Below are 25,849 nucleotides of genomic sequence, written 5' to 3' on the forward strand. Positions count from 1 at the left end.
TAAAGAGGAGAGAGAGAGAGAATAAGAACATTTAATGAGTTGAAAGAGAAGTTAGGAAGTGCAATGAAAGACCACTGGACTGGGAAAGAGAAAAAACATGGCGATAAAAGCGAATAGTAAGAACATTGAGAGAGTAGAAGGCAGGAGAGCACAAAAGAGAACCGGGGAGAGGACCAAGAGACAGAAGTACATCACATATTCTGAGGGAGAGACAAATAAGCGACCAAACAAAAGAACAAAAAAGGGACAACAAGATACAGCTGAGAGGGAAGATGAGAGGTAGTGATAGGAGAGAAGTAACATGAGAACAGACAAACTTTGAGGAAGAGGTAAGAGTCGGAATAGGGGGAGGTGACAAGCTGATCGATCAGGAGGAGGAATTCATTTTACCAGGAACGAAGATTGCTAGAGGGAAAGTGAGCGAACATGAAGGGTAGAGTGGACAGAGATAGAGTACAAACTGAACAGGTGAAGGAGTGCTAGTAGACTTAGACTGCTTGAGAACAATAATTTAAAGGACAAGGAAAGGGGAATGGTTGCTAGGGGATAGACCGGAACAGCAAAGCCCAGTGAATAAAGGGAAGACGAGGAGGCATCATTCATTAATCCAAAACCACAAGGTGAAATTGTGATCAGTTTCACCCTTGGTGACAACCCTTTTGCCGATGCCAAGTTAGGACCAATGCTACCTCCCATTGACCTGCAATGAAACAACTCTACTATACCCGAACCAGCCTTTGATCCAACCGCTACTGTCACATAGACCTACATTTAAACTCACTTATGTGTACATTTAAACTCTCACTTATTTGTGCAGTGTCCCTCTTCTTGGACTCATTCTTTATCCTCCCACTAAGCAAAATGCCACGAATTAATATCACGGAGGTCCTAAAAAGCATGTGCCCTTGCCCTCCCCACTACACTGATCTCTTCCTGGGAAAACTATTGATTTGGCTGTTGTGTGAAGGCATAGGGAAAGATTCTTTTTGCCATGCAACTTGCTTTGTGACCAGGACCAAGTGATCTTTGTAACAGCAACCAGCAACATTCTTCATTCCTCCTCCTAACACCTGATGAGCAAATCCCATTTGCTGGTTGAGGCCCTCATTCAGAAAACATTACTAAAGTGGGACTTGGCTAAAAAAACGTTTAAAAGGCACGTGTCTAGAGTGACCCACGGTATAACAAGACCAGATCTCCCCTGCCTTGACGTCCGAACTCTTGCATCAAGCCATTCTGCCTGATGGAACTTCTTGCATACGGAGCAATCCCATGTCACAAAGGGAACATAAGATCAAGAAAGGGCCCAACACAAAACTCCTCAATTGGTCTTTATTTCTGATTTCTATCAAGAAAGCACCTCTGACCCATGCATGTTTTCTTGGGGGTTCTTTATAAATAGGACCATGTCGCCAGCGTACAACGAAATTATCAATTTATGGTTATATAATGGTATACCAATTGATCTGTCGTGTGGCCAAGGGCTCGATGGGCACCCCTGATATGTTCCCCTGCCCAGAGGAAAGGCCGCTGACAGCTGCTCATTTATGTTTATCCTGTCTTTTGGGGATTTTTAGAAGATCACCACTAGTGAAACAAAACAGTTGCCAAGCTCCACCTACCCAAAATTGCAAACAAGCACGACCACTCTATTGAATCCAATGCCTTCTTGGCTTTCAGCAATACTGCTATTGCCGGCACCTCTTGCTTGACGGATTCAGTAATCCAAAAAGTCGTCCTAGGCCATATTATGTACTTGTCTCTGGTATAAATTCTGACTTGGGGAGATTGGCAGACTTTTCAACTAGGGGAGAAATCTATTTGCCAGTATTATCCAAGTTTATTACAGATATAGGCCTACATGAAGAAAATTCGTCTGTTTCTTCTAAGGTTTTAAAAGACTGACAAAGGTGGCTTCTCTCATAGTTTGGGGCATGACACCTTTGTCAATGGCCTCCTGGTAAACATTCAGGAGATGCAGAGCTCGGATGCTCTCATAGGCTTTCTAGAACTTCACTGTGATTCCATCTGTCCTGGTTGCCAGGCTGTTCATCGTCTAAAATATTTCCTCTCGCTTCTTGTTTCCATTTAGGGACTCTGAGTCGCCTGGAGACAGCCAGAACAACCCTATATCTTCCAGATATTGGAATATTTGTGTTTCTGGCCTAGTCCTTTGGGGTGTACAGTTCTTAATAGAAATGTACAAATACTTTCGAGATGTCTCCGACTTTGAATTGATGCGGCGCCTTTGACATCTTCAGTGGCCTTAATAATGGTTTTCTTCTCCATCGTGATCAGCGTGGGCAGCAATGCTCCCAGAGTCTGTTCCTACCCGTATTGCCTTACTCTTTGTTTTCCCTGAATGGTCCCTTTTCCATTTGGGTTTCTGCCAGTATTGCATTGTCAACCCTGTTAGTGTACCTTTTCTCCACCTCTTAAAATGTGTACTTTTTTTGCTCAGACCCACCCTTATCGCGCACAACATGGCAGCTTCTTTAGATATGCATATTCCACGGATGAAGCACTTACATGCCCCCATAGTGTTGAACTGGAATCAACCGACCGAATGCTATTGGCAATGAATGTCATTTTTTCACGGAGGTCCGTTTTAAATACCATCCGATTTGAATTTCCAGCCTGTGCCCTCAGAAGTTGCAGTTGTAGAAGTTAGGATGTAATTGATTTGTGTGGCAGTGTTGTGTACCCAGGAGAGAAAGGTGAAAAATGCGCCCCCCAGGATGATGGACTCTCCCTATATCTGATGGGGTCGTATGTGTGACACATCTGCTTTATTTTTTCATGGGCAGCTCGTTTTTCGAGGCATGTTTGTGGAGGACCTGTCTTAAATAGGCTCCCGAACAGTGTTAAAGTCCCCACTCAAAATAAACATGGTATCCTCTGTCCTGGATAGCTGGCCTAGTACCTAGTTATAGAACACTGAGATATCAGTGTTGTGGCCATAGCATGAAATTAAGGTAACTGAGAGATCATGAATGTGTCCCCTGACCATCACGAGCTTCCCCTCCTCATCTCTTGATGACTCTTGGAGCCTGAAGCCCAATGAATGATGGATCAGTATCGACACACCCAAAGTGTACGATGAACTGGATGAATATCATCTGTGGCACACCCACTACACATTTTAATTTTGAGGTGGCTGATGGGTGCGTTTCCTGCAGGAATGCCACATTTATCTTTCCATGTACTGACAGTCTAGAAAAATGGATACATCTCATATGTGACCGCAAACGTATTTTGATGGCCGTGAGCCAACCATCTCATGCACGATGTGACAGAATATAGGTTTCCAAGTTTGCCAATTAACGGCCATTTTGATGTAACGAGAATCGCCATTTTGTTTCCTAACCATTGCTCATTGCTTTCTGTTCTTATTGCTTCGCAGTACATTTTTTGCTTACACTGCTCGACTGTAAAACATTGTTGTCTGCACGTGAAAGGACAAGGCCGCAGGGCCGCGAGGATAACAAAAGTTTGTTGAAACACAACATAGGCAGCGCCAGGAAGAATGCCCGGCTCCCTCCCGAATGTAGCCTTGAAGCAGAGCTGCAGGGCATTTAATCACTTCGTAGCTGCCAGCCAGTCTCGTTATAAGTAGAATATGTTAGAATAAATCAGCTAAAGGCTTGAATTATGCTCTTCTTACGGCCCCCTTTGCTGAGCCCTGTTAGAGCGTGTCGGCTCCCAGGACACGAATAGCACCTCATAGATAGCAAGGTCTGGAATGCAACTCTTCCCCGTATGTAGCTCGCTTCCAAGAACAGAAGTGCTGTGTTCCGTTCAACAACTGAAAGATGCCTCCGCACTCACAAATTGCAAATTGTTACTAGAATAGATATTTGAAGGTGTCATAGTTGTCGAAAGTGTCCATCATCACACCAAGTTCAAAGAAACCCAATGAAGGGGGTGTTAAACATGTCGTAGCTGATTGTTTGATATGCATTTTGTATATATGTAACTGATGTACGTAATTCACTCTCTTGCGTCTCTCGAGATCTAGAGGTTCACGTCGCGGGGCGTGAGACAGAGTTGGCCAACTGAGACTTTTGCTTTGCAATAAACCCTAGCTTTGGGAATACAACCTTGTGTCTGGCTTATCTATCGTGTGTGGTGACTCGCCTTGTTTCCATAGACGTAAGGGACCCCTAGGGGCCCCCTTTCAGTACTGTAGGATGTGAGGCCTTTGTGTGGTGAACTGGGCCCCTGACATTCCAGGTGGCCAATTTAATTATCTTCTGATTACTAATCAACATGTAGTTCTTCATGTTTACCCCCAGCCGCCCAAAGGGACTGACCCACCATGATGAGTTGGTTGCACCTGTGTTACTCTTGTAACCCTGACACATCACCCTAGGAATATCAGAATGTTTTCCCCACGGTATTACCCTTGCTTTGCAAAATAGCCATCCTAATTTGCAGTCTACCATTTCTCTAAATGCTTTGCGGCTTACATGAACAGTGGAATAAAAACCTCCCCAAGCTGGATCCCTCCCAATCCCATCCCAACGGGCAACCCCAACATGCCCGAACATTCTCCCCACCCCACTCCCTCTAACTTCCAACAACATCTTATCGGATCATGCAAGGAGTCACTCGAACCAACCATTGCACCAAGCTGATTTTTATATAATAAGCCAATGTGGGACACTAATTGTGCATTTCCGCAAACTGAACCAAACAGCATGCATGAACTCCGAACAGCCATAGCTTCACAGTTGTAGCCTGGATGAAGAAGGCGCATCGATGGGGACCAAAAATCGGCACCTTTGTACTGGCAGCGTTTTGCTCTATCAAGTGGTGCCTGCCTGAGTGTTCCTGAGGACACTGTGAGACCTATCCGGTCACAGCTTGTCTATGAATTCACTCACTAACTCCGATGTATGAAAAAAGGTGGACCTTCCCCTCATAGTGCGAATCGCAGCCTGCGGGGGGGAACAACAATGAGTATTTAATGTCCCCCTCTCGCAACATGCGCTTTACCCCAATAATGGATTTCCTGGACCACTGTACAGAAATTTGTGAAGATGTGAATGCCGTTGCTTTTGTAGCACAGGTCCCATTTTTCCCTCCTATTCTTAAAATGGAGTCACAGTCTGGGTAATTGGGGATCATTGTGATTGTGTGCCTTGTATGGTTCGCCTGGTTTGATGATAGGGATTCTATGGGCTCTCTCCACTATGACCAGAGGGGAAAGCTGACCTTGCACAAGAACTCTCTACACATGTGTTCCACAAATGCCTCAATAGAGCCCTGGACTTGTGGCTCTCCTACTCCAACAAAACTGATGTTGTTCCTATGGGTGCGCTTCTCAAGGTCTTCATTCTTTGCTGCAATCGCCTTGAGGGTGTCCTCCATCTTCTTGAGTTGTGCGGAGGAGGATGTTGATATTTCTCCTAGATATTATACTCTGGTGTCTACCTTGTCTAGTCTCGCCCGTGTTTGTCCAGCCTCATTTTCAGTATATTGACTTTGATGTGAATGTATCAGTTTTTTGGTCCAGTCTGCCTATCCTGGCCTTGATCTAATTTCAGTAGAGGAGTCTGTGTCCTCCCGTGCAGATCTGCCCTCACATTCATTCACGTTCTGGGTCTGTGGCTGCTGACATTTTTTGTTTCTTTGATGTGTAGCTAACCTCAAAAGGGAATCTATGCTGGTGTTTATCGCTCCTTCTGCCATCTACTTTTCAAACCTTTTTGACCTTATAGAGGCACACACGTCCGTGACTTCCCCGATGGGGATCTGCTGGAGAGAGCCTAGAATGTGTGCACCACCCCACTTGCTGGTTGCTTTAAGAGGCACCCCCCTCGCACAGCTGTTCAAGAGTTGAGTCCGGGAGGCTGCGCTGCCCCCCCTGCTTTTTTCAGTGCTGGTAGCGCTCCACCGTTTTGGTGCAACACTCCAGGCTCCATCTCTTCCAAGCCACTGAGGAGGGTAAAGTGTTCAGGATCCAGAGGCTGGTGCCAACTCGCTGCCCGTTAGCACCACGGCAGTCAACCACTTTGGCTCCACCTCACTCCCTCACCTGGGGAAGGCTGCCCAGCATTTAGTGCTCTCCTGTCAACCGTCATTGCTCGTGGCCTCTGCCTCTGTGCCTGCCTGGGGGCTGTGCACTGCACCAACAGCTTTGATTATAATGCAGCCCGGCTCTGACACCGCCCTGCCTGCTCCCATTCCCCACAACATCTACTCCGGTCCCTGGGCTGGCCGCAGGGGCATGCCAGGGAGTACTCCCAAAGATGGTGTCCAATGAATGTGCTGTGACTCTGTCTGCTGGTTCGGTTTGCACAGAAACAATTCTGCAATGTCCAAGGATTCATTAATTCTACATGGCTGGTGACTCAAAGCTCACTAGTGAGCCACCATCTTGGCCGGGGATTTGAGCGCCTCCCCCTCACCACCCACCCCATGTGAAACTGCATTTTTAAGGTGACCCAACCTTCTCTCCCTTCCTCCCTCCTTTGTTTAGGCAAGTTTTAAGATGGCATACTGTGTCAGTGGGTGGAAAACGCAAGACAAAAAAATGTAAGCAAACGTCCTCCAGTTCCATATCAAGCCTGGATCTTGCTCTTTACCAGTGGCTTGACACATGTACTCAGACGTCAGCCAAATAAGTGGGTCAGCTGGTTGAAGATGAATTTAAGAAACTCAAAACGTAGTCTCTCCTAACTACATCTACTTGGGAATCTTTCTGGGCCTTCCCTATCACGAAGTCTTTAGATTCCCGTTTTTCTTGATCTTTCTCTTTTCTTGGATTATCTTTTGGTGGCTCGGGTACTGTGGGGAGATCTTCTCCTGGTCTCTACAGTCCAGCAGTGTCCTTTTTTCCTGGGATGTTGGGTAGCTGGCCATAGATGTTTGTTGGCAGGCACGCTCACTTGTAGGCAGAGGGAAGGTCGTCCCTAACCTTTCACTGGCTTCTCCATAGGTCTCACACCACCTCTTCTACCCATGGTCTTATTTCTCTGGCACAACAGTTTGATCTCCCGCTCCTCCCTAAAGCCCTTGCACATGCTTGTACCTTGAGGGCCTCCTTGTATGTAATTCCTTTTCTTTTTATCCACTCTGATGTTGTCTGCACCTTCTTGGCACTCTGCCATGTCTCACTACACACAGCACTTGCTGTGGCACTTACTGGCCTTCGCAACTGTAGGCCTGCACTTACCCATTTATTTTTTACAGATGATTGTTCCTTAGCACTTATTACTCTGGGCACTTACACCTGCTGCTCACTCACGGCTCTCCAGCACTTACGCCCCTCTCTTCTCTCTGCACTTGCACACTTTGAATGCTCACAAGGCCTAGTCGGTTCGTCATTATCTTCCAGGGTATTAATTGTTTTCTATCCCATGTTGCCTGCCTGTTGCCCTGTGGGTGCTTTGAAACACATTTTACTTATTGTAGAAGCGCCTAACAAATGGCAAATAAATAAATATGTCCACCCACTGCAGACTCCCTCATTTTGGTTTCAGGCTTAGCCTCTTTCCCCTTTGGCTCTTCCCCCTCCACTTGGCCTTAATGTGCCCCTCTGTCTTCTCACACTCTCCTGTACTTGTTTTCTTCTGGTGTCCCTCCTCTACTCAATCCTTATTCTCCCCCATCTCCCTATTTTTCTCCTCCTCCTCTGCTCTCTAACCCTGGGTGTTCTAACGCTCCTCCTTTTCCTTCATGGCATCTCTCCACTTCTTCTTGATATTTCCTCTCCTCTTGCCTTTCTCTACCTCCTTCCTACTTAATTAATTGGTGTTCCTGTTAATGCACTTCTCTAATACATCTCCTCTTTTATACAGCACCTGATGTTTCTCTTTTCCTTTCACTGTACTCCTGCATTTTCATCCAGCAATTGATGGTCTTCTCCTCTCCTTTCCTTCCTCTCTCCTCTGTCCACTAACACGACAACTAAGTCCCTTCTTTCAGCCGCCGCCAAAAAATCAGTGTACTCCTACCCCAAACACCCACATTCTCTGGAGTTCTATCTCCCTTTATGTAGACCCAGACAAACGTCTGCATCCTTCCTTTGACTAGCATGTCTGAAGTATGTTTGTCTGTGGTATGTTGTGTGATGGGTTGGCCTTATGCACTTCCTCGTCTGGGCCCTGCACCTTCTTCCTATGGTGTAAGCTGATAAAGATTTCCACCACCATTTTGAATCTTTTTATGAGCACATGCAGTGGTAGTGATCCCATCACCTGTGCTCTCTTGCTGGCCTAGTACATACTTGATTCCAGGTATGTCAGTTATTCGGGAGGAATTGCAGATTTTTCCTCAAGTGGACTGCACTGAGTTTCTCTTGGTTCTTGTGGCAAGCTAGAAATGTCACTCTGGTCTGGGCGAATAGCTCTTGAGAAACACGTTTGCCTTGGAAGCAAGACACTGCTGTGCAACACAGGTTCAAATCTTGCTCATGTGCTTACAGAATGGACTCTGGTATTAAGCACATTATAAAAGATTAGTTAATTTTGGAAACCGACACCTAGTGCTGTTCTGTGGACTTAATACATTATTGCCCATCTTCCAATCCCTTGACAGCAGATGTATCCGCAGTGTATTTTAAGGTGCCCATCAAACTTCCACTATTATTATCCGGGATATTGCTGCTCTCTCGCCAGTTACAATTGAGTGCACCCCTTAAGAGACCACACCCTTTGATCATTTTGTGGCGATCCCCTACCTACTGTTAGTGGCAAGGTGGGGTAGCCAGGGGCTCCTCCCATGCCATCTCTGTGACCAGCATAATGATGTCGGTGGTTGCACCCAACCCCCTTGTTGACCCAACCATCCACCACCATTGTTACGCAAGGGACTTTGTCACACAGGGCAGCACTATAAAGGTATGCACAGCCTTCTTCCTGTAATGTTTACTACAAATCAATCAATCAATCAACACAATTCTTAAAGGTTTCAACTCAATACCAAGAAAGTTTTCTATACAATTAAAGATGGGGGGGGGGGGGCGGGCAATTAACTGGTATGTTATGACATTTCTATAGCGCCAAAACCCTACGGCATCTAGGCGCTCACTCACAAGCAGAAAGAGGACAGTGAGGATGGCCGATGATTAAATAAACAGTATCGTTTTCAAGAACTTTGTACAAGCCAGATGATTGGTTTCTTCTCTGAGCACAATAGGCAGATTGTTCCATGCCTTTGATACAAGCACTGGGAAGGAGCATCCATTTCCATGTGCTCTCTTCGTCCTTGCCACTTGTAGGAGCTGGGCAGAGGTTGATCAAAGGTTTTTGGTGGGCTGGTATATAGTAACCCTTTCCTTTAAATAGCTGGTAGCTGCCCCATACATACATTTTTGACAGTCAGTATTTTGAAGGAGATCCGGGCTGATATAGGCAGCCAGTGCAACTCCTTTCTGGCATAAGTTGTTGGTTCATACCGTAAACAATACGAACAGACGCATTCTGGATTTTTGCAATCTGAAAATATCTTCCCAGCTAGTACCCCCCAACAGGGCATTGCAGTAATCCAAGCGTGGAAGGATAACGGCCCTTACTAACTTGGCTCAGTTGTTTTTGGTAATTAACAGAGCCACCTGTCTCAATACTCTCAGATAATATTGAGTTCTTTTTGATTGCATCCACTTGAGCCCCTGCATCCAAGGAAGCCTCCGAATATGCACCCAGGGTCTTTTACCTTATTGACCACTACTATATGGCTGTCCTCCACCAGGAAACTAGAGAAGGTGGGAGCGAAGGTCTCTTTAGACTTCTTGGACCCATATATCATGAGTTCCGTTTTACCGGCATTTAGGCACAACCAGTTTGTGGTCATACCGTTTTTTTATGACTCAGTAAACCTTGTTTAGTTTGTACTTATCTTCCTGAGAGTCTCCTGATAACTCCATTGACAAACGGAAGCCGTCGGCAGAATTTGTGAAGGAAAAAGCCCAGTCTTTCCAGTTCTCTACATAGAGGTAATATGTAAATGTTGAAGAACAAAGGGGATAAGCATGCTCCCTGCGGGACACCACACATAATGGTCTCCACCTCGGAGGATGAGTCTCCCCAATATACCCTAGATCTTCTGCCCTCCAAAAAGGATCTGACCCAATTTATCGTCTTGCCGACAAGTCCACCCGTGTCTTGCAGCCACTTCAATAGTATCTCATAGTATCTCATGGTCCAGTAGATCAAAAGCCGCACTGAGATCCAATATTCTCAACAGCCCGGATCTACTTTTCTCCACTAATGTCAGCATGTGAGTCTGAAGGTCCACCAGGGCACTCTCTGTGCCATGAAAGCGATGGCAACCCGATTGTCTTCGTGTAACCGACCTGTGTTTTCAATGTCGAGTTGGAGATGGGTTGTAGCCACCTTATTAACCAACTTGAGGAAGAACAGGGTGTTCATGATAGGCCGAAGGTTTGCAGCATCCTTAGGATCTAAGCCTGCCTTTTTTTAGGGGACTGCTACTGCTTTGATAGCTTGTGGAACAGTACTATACTTAAATGAGGCATTGACAAATCTGCATAAAAACAGTGCAAAGATGTCCAAAGGGTCCAACATTATCTTAGAAGGGGGATAAGATCCCCCGGACAGCTAGTCAGTTCATAGTTCTCATAATGCCCACAATTTCGGAGACTGAATTCTCTGGAAATTTGAATCCTCTAGGGGTTGATTCCAGCTCTTTGTTCGTGGATGGCTTATGATCAGTCATATGACTAATTTCAGCACTCCTGGAAATGGGGGGGGGGTCTATGTCTGGATTTTGACTCTAGTTCTTTCCTAATTTGATTTTGGGCACATAACAATTTATTTGCAAAGGCCTTCTGTGTTCTAGTACTGTCCTCTTAAGTGGGTGTAATGTTATGATTTAATACTTCTGGTTTTTCCCATGACCTGAAAAGACAGAAAAGCTCATTTGTTTAATTTCCTGCTGTTTCAATCTGGTCATTATAGTAGGTGCACTTGGATTCCATGATTTTTTCTTTATATGCATTTTCATGAGATTTCCAAGCTACTTCATTATTTATATTTTGATCTTTGAGCCAGATATCCTCTGCACGTCTTTTACTGGCTTTTAATTTTGTCACTTCAGTGTAAACCATTTTTGCTGATGAATAGTTGGCCTAGTTGTTTTAGGCTTCATAGGGGCAACATCATCCAGCAGGCTTGTCATTTCTCTATTGTATTCCTCAACAAGTATGTCTGGATGATCTAGCTCACTAGTTTTTTCCATAAGGGAAACCATACATTCGGATAATTTATCTGCGGGTCTGTAGTCGACCCAGGGGCTCTAAGGAGCATCTAATAGACAGTGACAGCAACACTTGAGCTGTCTATCATCTCTCTTGGAACCCAAAGGCGGCATACATCCCGTAGTTGAGAGCTACCAATTTACATTTTTGTTGTGTATGCACTTTCCCTTTTCGCCTGCTCTGTTGTCCCTATGAGCAGCATGACAAGAAGGGGCAAGGTAGGCTTGATGGGAGCATAGAAAATGGAGACCCTACTAATACTAATTCCCCTAGAACTAGAAAAATACTTGACACCCTGTCCTGACTCTTCCCGCTTTTGGGGGGGAGGGAAGAAAATCTGCATTTTGATACTCTGTCACAGCAGTGGATTATTTTTATAGTGTTTTGCTGTTTTCATTACAGGAGGATAAAGCATTTAGAAAATTAAGTTGAAAATCATTTAAGCATTTCACAGGGGTGAGGGTTTACACAAGGACTGACAAGTTCTAGTTCTGTAGAATTTGTTTTGGTATTCGCTTTCATAACCAACACAAGTTCTCAAGGCACCTTCAGAAGAATAAGCCTAAATGCCTTGCTCTTCTCCCGTGACTTTTCCCCTCCTCCTTTGCTTCTGTATTAAGGCGTTGTTCGCCAGTCCTCCAATCTTACCTCAATCAAGTCTCGAGCTACCAAGTGAGTCTCACTTTTTGACACCATGTTACAAGTCTGATTAGTCACGTTGAAGTGAAGCAAGGCTACAACTCAAGAATACACTAGGCCAGTGGTCTTTAAACTGTAGGGTTGGCCCCTCTGTGGGGGCCCAAAGGATAGCGGGGAGGGGGGCCGCAAGGATCTTCAATAAGGAATACAATGACTGATTTCAATAGAAAATACAAGCAGATACGGCATCTGGTTGCCCAGGAAATGCTTTTTCTACTCGAGGGAACTGGATGGGGCAGAGCCTCAACACGTTTGAATACCACAGTACTAGTCCAGGGCGGCCAGTTTAGTTGTCTCTGGGTATATTTTACCAGTTACTTAATCTGAAGCAGGGTTGTCCACTTCCTCCTCTGGCCCCCAACGTTATTATTTCATTGTTGTAATAATGATTCTGCTGTGCACTTATTAACAGTGAAAGATTTAACATATATTGTGACATTTAGCTAGGCACTTAGTTAAATGCGATTCGACTGTTCCCTGAAATTTTAACCTGGTATTTGGGAAACTGGCTGTGGGAAGAAGCACGCTATTGATATTGGAACTTGGTTTCCCCAGAACTACAGCGTTGCGCAAACGGGCATTGGGCAATGCCACCAGGCTAGAAGGCTTTGAAGTCCTCGTTCCAAGCCGAGGTGCAGGCAGGAATTGTCGAACACGTAATGTGCGAGATTGTACGAGATTGGTGCTGGTTGACTGGCTTGCAACAGGTCGCATCACGATTTTCTTAAACTCATTTGCGATCTTGCCACTTTATTGTCTCTGCGGTTATTCAGGGAGGCGTGTGGAGGAACCCATCTCGGGCCTCATTGGGGTCTTGGTGTGCCCGTCTTGCAGCGAGTACCAGTAGCCACTGCACATATTCTCCTAAACCCACCCTTTCCTCCGCTTTTACAGATTCAACCAACGTTCAGCCACATGGACAACGTGAACTTGAACCTGAAATCATGTCCATGAGTTGCAAATCACTTTTCCTGCATTTTTTGCCTTGGGTCATTTCTCGTTCCTTTTTTGGAAATGCGTTTATTGTTTTGGCTGTATGAAGCGTTTTTTCCCGCCTCATTATAGATGCTTCTCATCCAAGGGCTCGCCGCCTGCAGCCCGGTTTCAGCAGGACTGGCGCTGTTTGACATTTTGACCACTGGCTGTGTTTTATACATGGTAACAGTGGCATGTTAGCACAGCTGTTAAACATCCATACACATACTGCTGGCTTCTAACTATTTGCATCCCTGCCCTCGTATGCAGATACGAACTTCCCCATCCGCACTTCTGCAGAAAAAGTTGCACATTCTGGACTCCCGAAAGATATGAAGTCGTTTGAAGAGTTTTAAACATAGCTGTTCAGATCCTCTTTGTATTTTATGTACCCTTGGAAACTGAAAGTTAACGAGTGTCATCGTGTAACATAGGGGATGTGGAAGAGGTGAATTGTGCTGCCTTTTATTTTGTGATCTTTCCTGAAATCAAGAAGGAAAAAACGAATGGTTTTGCAATGAAACCATTGAGAGTTCATTCTGTGCACTTCATAGCTTTCCAGCTTTCTCTATGTTGAGACACCGTGCAGACTAGGCACAATCTAGAATATCCAGTCTCGTGAGCACATAAATTGCACAACGCATGAAAGTGATGGTGGGTCACAAGGGTGCTGCGTGCTTAGACAGCCTGGTATATGGCTGATCTGTCCTTGACAAAGCTTGAACCTGACCTGAAAGTATATGCATGTTATGTTGTACATATATCAAAATTAAGCTCTTGCAAACAATCATAACGCTTCATAACTTGTGTTTTGATTGAAGTCCGGTTCTGTTTTTAATATTGCACCACTGCGCATCCACTCCCCCAGCAGTTCACCCTAAACTCTAGGAACGAACACAGTAAAGGCATGTTTAAAAAAAAAAATAAAAAAAATAAAGGAAATGTAGGAACAAGAAAAAAGTGACGAGTAGTAAAGTAGCACTGTGCACCTGTCAGCTTTACAGAGAGATCTTTGAAATCACTTCAAGGCCCTGGCTCCCCAAGCCCTTGCACGCAGAGGCAATAGAAAGAAAGGAGGGCCCCTTGATGCACTGCAGCACATGCGACAGAGCTAACCAGTAGCATGTGGACCGGCATCCCACTACTTTAAGACCACCCCCACCCCCTCAAACCCAGCCCACCCCACCCCAGTCATTTGCCTGGAGGGTGTTGTAGAATGGCTTATGTGTAGCTGTCTCAGTGGTATGAGATGGGCAAAACCTGCAGACTGATGAGATCACAAAAGACTATAATCAGTCTATGAACATGCATCTTCTTTGTTCGAAGATCTTGCTGGGGCATGGGAATCTCTTAGTAGTTTTAAAGTTACTCTGCAAAGAGTGGACTATGCTGTTTTTTTCTTATTTGTAAATTTCAGTCACCCTTCAACTGGTCAAAGGAAATGTCCTAGGGAAGAGCCATGAAGATGTGGGGAAGAGTTTCATGCACAAAGCCTTTAAGCAATGGATCAGCTGGTGGGATGCAGTGCCTTTTAATAATTTTTAATTCTTATATATTGCAAGGTTATGGATTATATCCATAAGTACATTGTACCTGAACTTGATCTGCAACTGCATGAACAGCACATGAAGCATGCATGCATGCATGCAGAAACGAGAGATGCAAAGTGTGGTAGTGGTGTGGTGTTTGTAAAGGGTCAGTTATGCGAGGCGGGCACAAAGGTGTAGGGTTCTCAACATATTTATTATAGAAAATGGGGTTGGAAAAAGGCCTATCTTGCCCTAGCCAAACGAGGATGTTTCTACCGATAAAACCAAACTAAAGCAAAGTGATCTTTTGTCCAAATTACCTCTGTCCCTCACACTAACATACACAGTATGAAAAAGGTCCAATAGACTGTACTTTCACCAAATTATGCAAGACCATCTGTATACAATTTCCACAAAGCAATTCTTGTCTCCAGGATTTTGCTTCCCTTCCCCTGGACTGTTTCAGGAAAAAGCAAAAATGCTCTTTCATCAAAGTTCAACAAGGATAATGACAATGGTTCTTTTCCACTGGTATCTTCCCCAAGATGTTGGTGTTAAAGGATATTTATACCGCACACCATCACCACTGGAGTGGTACCCCTGGTGGATCTGAAAAAACAAAAGTGGGTGGGTAGGGGTACGTTAGTGGGACAAAGTTTGCAGAAAGAGCAAGGGAGCTGTGATGTGCTGTTGGCAGCTTCAGTTCCGTTAACACCGTTCAGAGCTCTTTGGTTTGGTATCCGGTCGGTATCCGTCGTGTGCTGCTGTTTAAGGTTATGTGTGGTTTGTTTGTTGTTGGAGTGTAGTGATGTGCGTGGGGGTTGCTGTGGTTTTAGAGGTATGGTTGTGTTTAGAGTTTGAGAGGTGTATGCAGAGGGGTGAGGTTTTAGTAGGGTTGATTATTTGCATGACATAAGGTCGCAAATCAAAATGTTTTTTCTGTCATACAGTTTGACTTGTATTGGAGAAGAGTCTTTGACAGTCTTTAGGATGGCAGAGCAAGTATTTTTTCTGTAACACAAGTTGCAGCATATGGAACAAAAGTATTTTACGGTTTTTAGGATGGCAAAGTAAAATGTTTGGCTTTCAACAAAAGACTTCATAGAACATTTTTCAACACTGTACTCCCCTGCCACGAATGTTCAACTGAAACTCTGGATATCCTGGTTTACTCTCCTGCCAGGAATATCCCCCTCTTGCCTCACAAAGATCCACTGGTGTACTCTCCTGCAAGGTATCTTGTCCAAGAGGTTCACTACATAATGCTCTTATCTGGTTTCTCCACAACGTTCAAGTTTCTCTTAAGTAGCACACAATTGTACTTCAGTAATATAACTTTTTTTGACTTAAGTTATAACTTGCACCAACTTCCCCCATAATAGCATCCCCAATATGAGGGTTTGTTCAAACTCCTTCTGTCAACCTATCGTACAATGTGTCTTGGTTCTTGGCAATGCTTGTTCCAGGTTTCCCCCAACTGACAACTCATGCCAGGAGAATTGTACAACTCTTGAACTCTTGCCTCCTTGTTTCTCTTTGTAACGGTTTTTGGCTTAAGGCTCTTATCAGGGTGTCTATTTTGTCGGTATTCTAAACCTCCCTTTACTGGTCCATGTGCCTGTCGGAACGCCCTGGGGTTACCACTCTCACTGGTATCTCCTGGCGTCTCTTACCCGCGGCACGTTTTCGCCATACAGCGTTACTTCGGAAATGGCTTCTGTGACCTGCAGACCCACCCTCGGCTTATTTGCCGGCCTCACGTTCCCTTGCCGGTAAGTTTGCTGCCTTTCAGTTTGACAGTGCGGCTGACAAACTCTCTGGCTGCAAGTGCCTTTGTGGTACTTGTTGGGAGCCTGTCAGCCACCTCCGAGTTTCCTGCCACTCTGGTACACCATAGTGACAAGAGGCAGTCCGGGAACTCTCCTCTCCCTCAACTGTGCTTCTTCCAGGCTTCTGTCTCTATCTGCGACTCTGCTTCCCACTCCAAATACTCTGCATCTTGCTCCAGCTGCTCCTTCATTTTCCTCTTCCCGCAGGTCATGCATGGATTTAAATGTCTCTTAGTCTAATGATTGTAAAGCAGCTAGACCACATGTTCTCCTCTTCTTCGTCCCAGTACTTAAGGATTTCTGGGAATTGGAGTCCAAAGGAACATTACAGTGTTTTTAAGTTTGTTTGTTTTATTATTATTTATAATGCGTGAGCGTACCCGGGGGTATCGGGGCGAAGCCTTTACAAGAATATGCGAAGCGTGGTTACAGGTCATAGGGTATACAATGAGACAGTAAGGTACAACGATATTATATACATATCAACAAAGTAGTACATGGATATTATATACATATGAACAAAGGGCACACATGGTTACATTGTGTGCAGGTAGCATGAAAAGGGCACAGCCTGGCAGTGGAGTATCCTTGATGGCCTATGTTTTCAGCCAGGAAACTACTTTGGATCGGAAGTTCTGATAGGGCAGGTCCACTCTGAGATTAGGTGGTAAGGAGTTCCACAGTTTGGCTGCTTTCACTGGGAAGCTGTTTCTCCCTATGGTGGCACGTTTAAAGTTAGGGACAGAGACGCAGTCTTTGTAAGCAGTTCTGGTAGGTCTCAGGGAGGACTGTCTATGGAATCTGTTGATCAGATAAGTAGGTGCAGCGTTATTTAGGGATTTGTGAGTGAGCGATGCAGTTTTTAAGAGATTTTTGTAGTTGATGGAGAGCCAGTTCTGTTGACTAAATCCTGAGATGTGCTCTCTTCTGGAGATGCCCAAAGCCGCTCTAAGAGCATTATTCTGCAAAGTTTGTAGTTTGCTAGTGGTAGTCTTGGAGGACCCCAGATAGAGGGCTTTACATTAGTCCAGGCGGGACAGTATAAGGGCTCTAGCGAGGGTAAGGCAACTAGTTTCAGACAGAAATGGTTTGGCTGTGTGGATTAATTTACACGTATAGGCCGTGGAGGAAGTCGGGGAGCTCACATGTCTTTTGAAGGAGAAATTAGAGTCCATGTGAAAACCCAAAGTTTTGACCTCTTGTCCAACCTTGATGTTGTTACCATCGATCATGAAAGAGTTGTAGGCAGGGCCAAGTTTCTTTAAACTAGGCATACAGCCTAGGATCATAAGTTCCGTTTTATCATCATTCAGGCATAGTCCATGCATGGCCATCCATGCCTGGATTATGTTGTACACCCTATTTAGCAAGGCCAAATCCTTTCCATAATCTCCAGAAAGTGGAAGGAGGATCTGGGTATCATCTGCATAGTTAGTGTAGGTGATACCGAGATGATCCAAATCATCGAAAAGGGGCTTGGTAAATATGTAGTACAAAGTGGGGGAGACACAGTAGCCCTGTGGGACGCCACAAGTGATTGGTATGGGGTCTGCCGCCACCGTGGGTGAGAAGACCCTGATGGTCCTACCTTTGAGAAAAGAGGTAATCCAGGTGATGGCCTCAGTAGAGAAATGAGCTGATGTGTGGAGATGTGTGCAGAGGACAGAGTGATCGACCAGGTCGAAAGCTGCAGACAGATCGAGGAGGTGGAGTAGGGCAACTTGGCTGTTGTCTCTAAGCGTATCGATCTGAGCTTTCAGGTCAATGAGAGCAGTTTTAGTCCCATGTAGAGGACGGAACCCTGATTGTCTGGAACCTAGTAGATGGTGTTCTTCCAGGTACTTCTGAATTTGTACATAGGCAACCTTGTCCAGGATTTTTTGTAAAAAGGGAACGGTCGTAATAGGTCTGTAATTTGTGGGCGTGGCTGGTTCAAGTGTGGGTTTTTTTAATAGTGGAAGTACCCAAGATTGTTTCAGATTGGTGGGGATGGACCCAGTGGTGAAGGAGGCACTAATTCGTTTCGTGATGAAGTGGGAGAGGTCACAGGCGGCATCCTTGATAAACTGTGCCGGGCATAGGTCTCCCTGACAGTTGGAGGGTTTCAGAGACAGGATGATTTTTTCTACTTCAAGAATCGAGACTTTAGAGAAGTTGAAGCGAGTAAGATCTGTAAGTGTGGGTTTATCTGGTGTTTTTGAAGGGAGAGTGTCATTGAGGGATACTTTTTTACGGGCGATTTTACTTTGGAGGGTCGCAATTTTGTTTGCTAGGGCGCTTTGGATTTCTGAGCACCTGTTTTTGTCTTTGGTACATGTGTCAGGAGGTACTATGGGGGTTTGTACTTCTTTAAGGACGGAGAATAGTTCCTTCATGTTTCATTTCGCTTGGGATATGCGAGAGTCATAGGAGGTTTGTTTAGCCAGGTAAATTTCTTTTTTGTAAAGTGTGGCTAGTTTGGAGAGTTTGAGTTTATTTGCGGCTGAGGGGGATTTTTTCCAAGTGGGCTCACAGTTCCTTTTTTGCTGTCTTAAATTTTTAAGGAATGGTGTCTACCATTTGTTTAAGTGCGTATTCGGTTTGCTTGGTCTCAGTTTAAGGGGGGCAATTGGGTTCAGTGAGGTGGCCATGATCTTATTATATTCTTCGACCAGGGTCTCTGGGTCCAGGTTGTCAGGGAGTGTGTTGAGTCTAGGGAGTAGGTTGGGGATGAGTCTTTCAGCTGTCATATTCTTCTTGTTTCTTGTGAGGGTAGGTGGGGCTCTGATAACGGGTGGGGGTCTGTCGGTAGAAAGCAGCAACAAGACCAGGTGGTGGTCGGTCCAGGCTAGTGGTGAGATGTTTGTAATGTTCGCTAGACAGTTGTAATCAGCCACCCAATCGAGTGTTCTGCCTTTGGAGTGTGTAGATGACATGCTTCTTTGCGTGAAACCTAGTTCCGAAAAAGTATTGACTATAGTGCTGGCGGAATGGTCTTCAGGATCATTGTAACCCATATTAAATTCGCCCAGGGTGAGAACTTGGGTAGAGCTTGTAAGGTTACTGGAGAGGATAGTGTTAATATCTTCATCAAAGGTGCCAATGGGGCCTGGCGGGCGGTAGATCAAATGGATGTTGAGAGTTTGGGTGTTAGTAAGTGGGACTTTGACTGAGAGTGTTTTGCATGATAGCACATTGGTAGGTGTTTCTAGTCTCATGGTAAGACTACATTTGTGATTGATGGCAACACCTCCTCCTCTCGAATTGGAACGGTCTTGTCTCAGGATAGAGTAATTATCCGGGATAGCCAACATAAGCATGGGGCCTGCTGCTGGGTGTAGCCAGGTCTCAGTAATGGCAAGAAGGTCAAGGTCTTCTTTGAGGATCAAATCAGCAATTTCTGTAGCGTGAGCTACTAATGATCTGGCGTTAATCAAGGCTCCCTTTATTTTGGGGCTGGTTGTATTTTTAACGGTAGTGGTGTGGCGCTTGTCCTGTATTGAATCAGGGGTAGCCTGAGTGGGGGAGTTGAGTGAGGCTCTAGGGTTGAAGTTTTGGGGCAAATTGGATTTTTTAGTAGAAGAGCTAGGTAGAGTTTTGGACTTCTGTGGGGTTGCCAGTGAGCGGGCGAGGGGCTCATAGATTTTGGCTAATCTGGCTCTGAGTCCTAGGTTCCGATCGATAGTAGAGCGAGGGAGACTGGTAAATTGCAGTGTTTGAGGGTCATTTATATTTGGGTATGAGCACTTGGTATTAGGCGTAGCTGAGTATAGCATGTTAGGTAGCTGGGGTAGCTGAGGAGCCATGCTAGGCCGTAGTGCAATGTTGAAAAGGATCAAGATGCAGGCAAGCAAATTAGTAATTAATGGACACATGCTCAGTAGTAGTGGCAGGAGTGTTGGGTGACCAGGGAGTTGGCTTGGTTAACACTGGTTAAACCGATGTACGTTGGTGTGGCACCTAGGTTAGCATAACACAATAAGGCTAAGATACATTAAGGTAACACCTGAGTAGAACTGAGCGAATTAGCTGCGACACATTGAGAAGCACCTCAGTTTGGGATAGGGTAATGTTGCTAGCTGGTAACACCTAGATTTCAGGCAATTTAAATGTAAGATATCTGACATAGCATGGCACATTGGCGCTTAGTGCACTGCATCAATAGCCAGTCGGATACCCTATTAGGTAGGATATGTGCAAAGTATGCTGAACATAAAGTTCTTTTGTTGAACACTTTTATCAACATAACAATCACTATAAACATCAGTGGTCAAATAAGTTTGAAAGGGGTTATACATATGTAACGGATAAATAAAGTTCTGCTAAAGATGTTTAACAGAAGTGGATTTTAAGACCTTATATTTAAAAGGTTTGGAAGAATGACAAAAGGCAATTAGAAACTATGGTATTAGTATTTCTTCTCTGCAGTCAAGGGAAGGATACTGCATCTCCCTCGTTGGACCCATCACCGCTCCCCGACAGTCATCTCTCTTGTGATCCATTCTCAGAATACCACCCCCAGGGTCCGGACCAGGTAGCGGCTGCCTTCCGCTGGCCACAAGGGAGGAGACTTTAGGCTGGGGATTAGTGATGACTCTGCAGGATTCATCACGGATTCCATTCTTTTTGTACAGGGATATCCCAGGCAGCAAACCAGAAAAACTGCCAGGGTTGGTCTTTATCAGCTCTTTCCAGTTGGATAAATACTGTTTTGTTTTTTTTTTGTGAAAAATATACTGATATGAAAATGTTTTCCACAGATTAATCACAAATCATTGGGGGCGATGTTGGTCAATCAAGACGCACCAAATGTTCTGGCCGCTGAAAAGCATCTGCATATCTTTATTGGTGGGAATTTTTGACTTTTCATATTGGGTAGTATTTTGGTCAATCTGAGAGCCAGATGTGGTCAAAACTCAAATTCTGTACTTTGGTCGGAATGGCAGAAGACCAGGATTTTGTGCAAAATCTGCCATACCGATATGTGGTACTGCAAATGGGATTTTCGCTCATCCTTAAGTAGAATATCACTGTTCCTCTTGGCACTTCTTAGCAGAACATAATAAGGTAATCAAAAGTGCGATTATGAATACCAAAAGTCAGTCGCCATGAATTCAAACAAATTCCACTTTGGAGCGATGCAACAATGAAAAAGTGAAATTTGGAAGATATGAGTTCATGAAGGAAATAAAAGGTGTAGTAGGGGCACGGGGGAAGGCTATCCAGAAAGTAGAGGTCTACTCTAATGGAGGTCAATATAAAGAAGCACATTTTGAAACGTCTCTCTATGACTGATTCCTTCTGGTTCGAGGCTCTCTACGATGCCGAGGCCGATGAATGACTAATCCAGCACTGTGGGGATTGAAAACCTGTGAGGCACCTCTGAAATGAGTCCTTAACTCACATACGTATCTTGACATTGGATGGTGTTGGGAAAGATGCCAAGTATGAAAAACCATCCCATCAAAAGTAGAATTGGCATGAATAGTGGACCATGATGGAAGAGAAATGGAGAGAACATACTTGTTTCATTTTCAAATTTTCTTTAAAAAAATCAGTTTGGTATACCGTTTTCACAACTTCTTGTGTTTTCCCATATAGGAGCAGTTATTATACAATACCAAGAATAACTTAACCATACAATTTGCAGTTTTCAATAAATATATATTTCGTTGTCTGCATTGTCTTCAATAAGGGACACTTTCACTGGGCTCCACTGGCACATTTAATCTTTTCAAACCGACTACAGGTAGTCCTACTCTTAAACCAGGGACCACCCATGATCCTGACCTTCCCCCTTCACTACTGCTCGGCCATTACACATCCCCACGTTGAAGCACACGAACATCCTGGAGCCGGTGCACTGCCCATCCCTCAGCCCCAATAGGGCCACAATATGGAATCTGAAAAGGGCGTTTCTTCTAAAACGTTCAATTATATGAATTCCACTGCTGTGCTATTTCGTATAATCGCAACTTTTTTTGTCTTTTTTGTTTGCAATTAAACCAATAGCATAACCCTAAACAGTGGTAACAATGTATAATTGCAATCTACTACCCAGGCATAAAAAGTTACTTGCCCCCTCAATTCTCCACATACGCGTAGCATACTGTTTCTCACTCGTCACGAGACTAGCTAGTTGCGAGTGCAAGTTTTGAGTTTGGAGCGTATTGAGGCCCGTGGTGGCAAATTGGAAAAGTTATTGATGTGGAAAACAAGCTAGTCTCTTTAACGTGCCACCACTTCTTGCATGCAAAATGTTATCCAGGCAGTACTACATTTTCATTTTTACGTTGTGTCCACGTTTCCAGTCCAGTGCTAGTCGTCTATTTGATCGTTCCACTCTTTAATCTGCCCCACACATAATTTGCTATGGAGTCCAACCCTTTGCATGCTAACGTCAGTTTTGTGGGAGTGGTGGTGTGTGCAGCCATCCCGCAAACCCTGGTCGCATTGGCATTCTTTGCAATTAGGGCACACTAGCCACTGGGATCTGGCTGTACCTGCGCAGTCGTGCCTAATTATATCGTTGGAACTCGAATGGAAGGGTTGCTTGCCAGTGGAGTGCTTTGCCTCTGCACAGTCAGTGCCACCTTTTGTCTTTTGTTTTATCACTAGGCCGTATTCAGCAGCTTTGGCAGCATTGAAGGGTTCATGTGCTGTGGAACAGCTATTCATAGGGGTTGATTTTAATTCCGGTCTAGTGGGAAGTTAGTAGAGTTGGACTCAGAGAGAGACAAACTTTTAGATTTTGTTTGTCTGTGGTATAGGTTTGTGATAAAACTCTATTTTCGCACAACTCTCTTGAAAGGGCGAAGTGCAAGTTAAGTTTCATACAGTATAGATAGAGAAAGCCGAAATAAAATGTATTTCTTTCATTCCAGAATGACATATAGGCTGCGCATCTGAAGGCCAGCTAAGTCTGATATGAACAAGCTAGCCCGTCAGGAGCACGAACCTCGATAAAGCAAAAGTAGCATCGGATTCAGAATTGCAATCACAACTCTTTCAGAAGTGTGGCGTTTTTGACTGTTGGTCCACTTCTTTTCAGGGCACAAGCCCTAAAAAAAGAATTTTAGCGTGGGAGACTCACTAATATAGACAATAGGAAGTGATGTCACAGAAGTGAACATATCTTTAAGTAAAATATGCACTGTTTTCGGTGTCTCTGACCGGAAGCATATCACCCTCTGTCCTTGCTAGGTCTTTCTTTTATTCCAGGTGGTTCTCGAGAGACTGCAGTGAAAAGAATGCCCCAGACTTGTCAGATACCTGGGATGGATAATAGTTCCGGGGAAGCAGGACTGCTTGGTTAAAATCTCCAAGGACCCCAATACACCTGGGTCCAATGGACAAGACCCGGCCTGGAACAGGATTAACAAACCAGTTGCTCAAATAGGAATGGCTTCTGCTTCCTCATTCAGGAGTCAAATGGGAGAGCCAAAACCTACTCCACAAAATGCAGCTTGGCCACAGGGGAACACTGGGGCAACCGCAGCAGAGCAGGAAATAACGAGACTGTCCCAGAAGAGGGGAGACCTAGGAACACTCCCCAAACCCTATTGGATCACTGACTTACTGAGTGAAGAGGAGAATCCGAGAACAAACAACCACATTGACTGCCTGTCAAAGATAGAGCTGGAAAGGAGGATAGCGCTAAAGGTCTGTATGCTTCCAGGGGAAATCCCAGCCTACAAGAGGATATCTCAGACAGAGATTGGCCCAGGCAAGCTGGTGACTCGGATAAGTAGTGGGATCAGAGAGAAGCTTCTAGGCAGGATGGGGAGGACTCTAAAAAGCCAACTGAGTCAGTAGATGGTGAGAAGTGTTTGGGTGATATTGTCCGAGCGACAACATGAAGAGACCAGAGAGGAGTGTGTAGCAGATGCAGGAAGACTTGGAGGAGTTATTTGGGAAGTGAGAACGTAAGGTGTTGGGGCTGAGGGAGTAGTACCAATTGATTGTGATAGTGATTTTAGGTCATTTTAGAGGGCGAACAGGAGGTGTTTAAGAGTAGTAGTGTGTGTGTGAGAAAGAGAGTAAAAACGAGGGGAGAGAGTTAGGAAGGTAGAGGAGAGTAGAGGCATGGGTAGTGTTTGGAGTAACAGCTGGTGCGGACCAAAAAGATCAGTGGTGAGAAAAACGACCAGGTGGTGAACTGTAGGGAGGGGAGAGATCAGGAGGGTGGAGACAGGAGAATGATTGATAAGACCAGGAGACTGTGGTTGCGTGGGGGGGGGGGTGGTAGGCTGACAGAGGAGGGTGGAGAAGAGAGGAGACAGGCATAGAAAGAGTATTGGTGAGGAAGCATAGAGAGAGAATGGTGAGGAAAAGGTTGAGAGATTGATATTTGAAGAAAAAGGTGCCATGGCAATCAGACTACCCGGCTTGGTCACCTAACAAGTCCCTGAGGGATCCAGAGAGATAAGGCCACAGACTTTTAGACCCTTGAGGATCGGAATATACCAGACAGCAGGGGTATCCTGGCTACATAAACTGGCCTTGCAATTTGAACTGCTGGAGTAGGGAGACTGGGCTAGGGAGGTGGATGTAATCTCAAATGGACCCCACCTAGTCTGCAAGCCGAATTGCTGAAAACGTATTAGATTTGTCTTGTGGCTCATTGAGAACATTGATAAACAAATTTAAAAAAAAACAGATTAGATTTCATCTCTTCATTTGACTCTCGGGCTCTCAAACTCCGAAGCAAGTAATGGCATAAGCCTTCCAATAAACAAACTTGGTGTACACCGTCCATCCATGTGTACCCTCGACTTGTACCCTACTTCTTTTATTGGTCTCTTTTTGAGGATGTGTTGGTAATATGGTTTTTCCACGCATGTTCCAAGTGCATGGGATTACATACATAATGCAATGTCAAGTGGGACTTGTGTGAATTCTGCAATTTTGATAGTTTATTGGCACTAAATTCTTCTAAATAGTGTGTCTGTGATAATGCATAGATTGCGAGAGGAGGTGTACTGGTGAGATCTTGGGTGATTTGGTAACGTGACGTTTTTGTTGGCACAGGCGCTGCAGGTGTAAATGCTCTATTGTGAACGAAGGAGAGTCATCCTCCGGAGAAGGGGTCGGTGTTGGAATGCAACAAGGTGGCATTTGTGAAATGGCTTTCTTCCACTGGGATTACCCTTCTACCTTAGCACTGTCCTTTTTTCTCAGAAATTAAAGCTTGTGCTGTGAGGACGTGGCCATCCAAGTGCTGGGTAACTGAGAGCTATCCTAGGGTGTGGGCGACCATCAGGTGTAAAGTAGTTAAGTGGGAGAGCATGTCCTTTTAATTTAATAGAAAAATATGTGCATCCCAGTGGGAGCATGTCCTTGTAATTTAATTGAAAATTATGTGTATCCCACTGGTTGTATTGTATATCATCTTATACAGCGCCGGCCGCCCGCAGGCATCAGGGTGCTTTGGAGGCTTGGTTCACTTGGAGGCTTAAAACAGCACTGAGAAAACCTCTAAATGTCCTCTTGGCCACTTGATGACTTCCCCTACCATCTTCCATGACCAGTCTATAGCTTGCAAGTCATGGATCATACAGTTCCCTTGCCCTCCAGCAGATCTAAGGCAGACATTTGGTTAAACTGGGACTTGA

General features: G+C 44.9%; 1 protein-coding gene across 1 annotated transcript in view; it reads left to right on the forward strand.

The window, feature by feature from the left end:
- Positions 1-25,849, forward strand: part of LPCAT1 (lysophosphatidylcholine acyltransferase 1) — a 1,148,174-nt gene that overhangs the window by 275,084 nt on the left and 847,241 nt on the right. The gene's annotated exons all lie outside the window — the stretch shown is intronic.

This window comes from Ambystoma mexicanum, chromosome 5q, assembly GCF_040938575.1.
Source record: "Ambystoma mexicanum isolate Mex_15411 chromosome 5q, UKY_AmexF1_1, whole genome shotgun sequence".
In the NCBI taxonomy this organism is placed as follows: Eukaryota; Metazoa; Chordata; class Amphibia; order Caudata; family Ambystomatidae; genus Ambystoma; species Ambystoma mexicanum.